Consider the following 4,002-nt stretch of genomic DNA (forward strand, 5'->3'; position numbering starts at 1 on the left):
GATCTTGCTTGACACTAAGGTTAAAGAGGTTGTCTCTTTCCAGCGACCTCTATACATTTGGCCTATTAGAACACTAGGAAGTCATACTGAAGATACACCACTTGGGGCCCACTTTATAAGCCAGGAGGAAGTCTCTGCCATACAATTCATTTGAATGGCCACATATAATGCTACATTTCCTCTTTAGTTGTTGCTACAAGGTATATATCCAGCCAATGGAGAATTTCCCGGTTTTGAGAAGTAGACCCACTATGATCAACGGTATCCCATGTCAGGTTGAGGCTCATATTAAATCAGTTATCTGTTATGAGACCTCCCCACCAGTGGAGGCAGCAGATACTGTCAGTGTTTCTAGTAATAAGGTGACCTTTCACTAATGACCTCTATTCGGGAAGTGAAAAAAGAGTAACTTAGGTGTAAGGTGCTTATGAAGAATAAAATAGTTGTAAGGTTCTATTCATACTATGCTTTTACTATTAATCTTTCCATTAAAACAGGACTTGGGTGACCAACATACCCAAGTTACCCAGCGGGTAGTTGGATGGAGCAGTTATTCTGTTTTGTCATTGAAACTCCTTGCGGTTCTATGTGACTTTAGATATAAGTGCTTTTTAAGATATTCAACAGTATCCTTAATGGGCTTCACTTCAACAAAACCATGGAGAAGCAAGTCAGACAGAAACTAGATTAAAATATGTAGTATATATTAAAATAGTAGAATAAAATATGATTTTTAATCTAAAATGTACTTTTGTACCTATTTAAACATAAGGGTTGCTATATCAGCATTTACCCTATGGTGCATTTCATTTTGCTGATGAGGATTAAAATGATATTTTTAAAGGGGAACCTGTCACATATAACATACAGTCCGATCTGCCAGCAGCATGTTGTAGAGAAGAAGGTGCCGATTAGAGATCTCCATCAATAAAATACAAGATATATTGATATATTTTTCAGCGCCTATAAGGGCTAGTTCACATGGGGCAAAATGGGAGCCGGTCATTTGCTTTTTCTGCGAGCGGTTTGTTCCCACTCACGGAAAAAAGAAGCGAGCTGACCTTTCTTCAGGCTGATTCCGCGGTTGATTCAGCTGTGGACGTGCAACTTACGACACTCCCTCCCGACTAGGCCCATTCATTTGGGCCTAATCCGGAGTGGAAAGCCACGACGGGATGCCGATGCTCTGCAGCCGCGATGGAATGTGTTTACGCGGAACCCCGTGTGAATTAGCCCTTACATCTTGTGCATAGATTGCACTGCATTTCCAAGGTGACTTGTTCCCGTTAAGTAAAGTGCTTAATAGTAAACATACACTTTTTACTATTCTTCGTCTGTATATTCCTTTTATATATTTCTATAACATCTACAGTAAGCAGAGTCTTCTCTCTGTCATGTTTCTGATCGGCAACTTATACAGTATGCCATAACTAAATAAATAATGAATCTCATTATCGGAAAGATTTCAGATGAGTCATGGATCGCTACTGTGAAGATTTATTCTGTCTCCAGATGTCATCATGCCAGAAGAGAAGTAATCAGGACAACGCAAGATAAGAGTAATGCCTCAAGGGTCCAAGTCTGAAAGCAAACATAATGAATAGATGAATATAGTACCAAAGACAGTCCAACATTCAGCATCTCTTAGGCATTAATTGTCTTACTAACATCTAAAGGAGGCTCCTAACCCGTCATAAGAAAAGGTCCTTAACAAGTCATGTAGAGTGAAGGACTTGGTGCCAATATGCTGGCTATTGCCTATTTAGGATGCCCATCCTCAATCCCTTCAAACATCAGATCCAACTTACTGCATAATAGATCCCTCTGATGGGATCGGGTCATAAACCAGAAGTCTGAACAGAACTTCAGATGTGTCTGCCTCCCATTGGTATGAGTAGGAGTTGGATTTTTTTAACTGAATTCCACTTCTGTGGAACTTACTCTATTTGTCATTTTGTTCATTGTCTCTTTGATGTCTATTTGCCTTGGTGCATTTGACAAATATTGGCCTTTTTAAGCTATTAGTGTCCTTTCTCCAGCCTAAACCCCACAGTCTGTGGCTCTCAGACAGTAACAATTAATACTTCCCCCACTGGTAACAGTCCTCCCATTGGATAATAGTTCCCTCATAGGTAATTACCCACTCCCCACAGTGGATGTTATTGCCCACTACCGGTAATAAGCCCCCCTCCACGAGTGATAGTGTTGTCAAAGGTAATAGCCCCTCACATAGGTAATGGTGCCCGCAGAGATAATAGATTACGCCTAGGGTTGAGCTGATCTTGAGATTTCAGGATCGTTTTTAAAATCCAATTTTTGAGCATTTTCCAGCCGATCCCGATCGTGAAATTTGCTCGATCTCCGATCGGGATCTGTTCTTTCCCAATCCCGATCACTCAACCCTATTTACCTCACATAAGTAATGGTGCCTTAATAGTTTCCCCTACAGGTAACAGCCCACCCTCCGCACACCATTCAGTCCACACCAACATGATGTGCTCTGTTGAATTATAATTGAATAATTATCTTCTACCTACACTGCACTGGTCTGGTGCATGGAAGCCTATGTGAGCCCTCTATTCTCCTGGCTCCCCTGTTCCTACTTTTGGTACCGCTGGTTCTGAGCTTGGGAGACGGGTGAATCAGGAGGAGAATAGAAGAGAAACCGACTCCTCTGCTATACATCAGCACAGTGCAAGCAGAAGATAAACAGCACAGGAATCAGGGCACCAGAAGGCACCCCCAACAATGTGACAAGCAGTAGTAGCTGTGGGCCACGGCCTGGGGCTCTCAGTAGCTTGATGGCAACACTCGACCAGTTTCATCTCCTCCTTATTATGTGCTGGTAAAATGAACTATAGAACTAGGACTAGGATATATAGAGGTGGAAATAAAGCAGACTTACACTTTGGACTCCTGTGTTGGGACTGCTTTGCTTGGTGGTTGGTGTCACCTTTACTGTTGATGTTGATAGGTCGGTTTTTAATGTTGTATTGATTGTAGATGAATTTCCCACTGTGGTATTGGCAGGCGATACATTTCCCACTGTGGTAGTTGGAGTGCTATTTACGGGGACATATGCAACGTTCGCACTCACCACATTTGTCCAGAACACCATTGCACTTTGAACGACGGTGGCTCTATAACATATGTAACAATTTATTTGAAAATGTTGCGCTGAATGATCTCATTCCATATTGAGAAGTTTATAAAATACATTAGATTTAGATTTTTTTAACCAGAGACTCTTACCTGATTTGAACATTTGTCATACTAGAGGATGGAGCAACCCAGGTGACATCGATGCTGGTTTTTCCAGAGCTCGACGTGTGGCTTACTGAGCTCTGTAATTATAATACATGTATGATAATAGTGTGAGAGCAACTGTATACCATATTAAACCATACCATACTATAGTATTATAGATAATACCACTTCCTGGAGGAGATGCGTAGGGACAATACTATCCTGCGTAGGGACAATACTATCTCTTAAGCAGCATGTGGGATAGTGATTTCCGTGCAAGTTCTCCTTGTATTTGCTAGCATTAATGCAGTGAAGTGATGTGTGCCCAAGAAACAAAAAAATATATATAAAAGTAATAAGCCAGCTGTACTTACTGCAGGATTTGTACAAGTCAGGGTTTGAGTGTTAGGATTGCTGGTCACAAACGAGCCGACAGGGACATTAGAACTCCCTGAACGTCCCTGGAGAAGAAAACCTTTAAACTGAGTCCCGCTGCTACTGCTACTGAGAGTGACTGGAAATTGGGTAAAAAATAACACGTTTGCATTAGTTCAACAAATTGTATCCAATTCAATATATGTTCTTCATGTCTCAACACTATCAGTGGCTAGTGAAACCTCAGCCCACCCTAAAATTTTAGATGTGCCCCACTTACATCTTATGAATTCTGGTGGAAGAGTATAAATATTGTGGACATATAGACACATTATAGACATCCCAGGTCAGTAATGCTCAGATCACTGTGAAATTATTGTA

At 41.2% G+C, this 4,002-nt stretch overlaps 1 long non-coding RNA gene across 1 annotated transcript; it reads right to left on the minus strand.

Annotated features, from left to right (window-relative positions):
- Nucleotides 1-1,478: 1,478 nt before the first annotated feature.
- On the minus strand, nucleotides 1,479-3,337 carry LOC142218459 (uncharacterized). Its single transcript, XR_012717464.1, has 3 exons — nucleotides 3,253-3,337; nucleotides 2,906-3,140; nucleotides 1,479-1,581 (listed from the first exon to the last, which is right to left on the minus strand). It is a non-coding gene; the product is annotated as an uncharacterized LOC142218459 (long non-coding RNA).
- Between the last annotated feature and the right edge of the window lie 665 nt (nucleotides 3,338-4,002).

The sequence above is a fragment of the Leptodactylus fuscus genome, chromosome 9 (genome assembly GCF_031893055.1).
Source record: "Leptodactylus fuscus isolate aLepFus1 chromosome 9, aLepFus1.hap2, whole genome shotgun sequence".
Classification (NCBI taxonomy): domain Eukaryota; kingdom Metazoa; phylum Chordata; class Amphibia; order Anura; family Leptodactylidae; genus Leptodactylus; species Leptodactylus fuscus.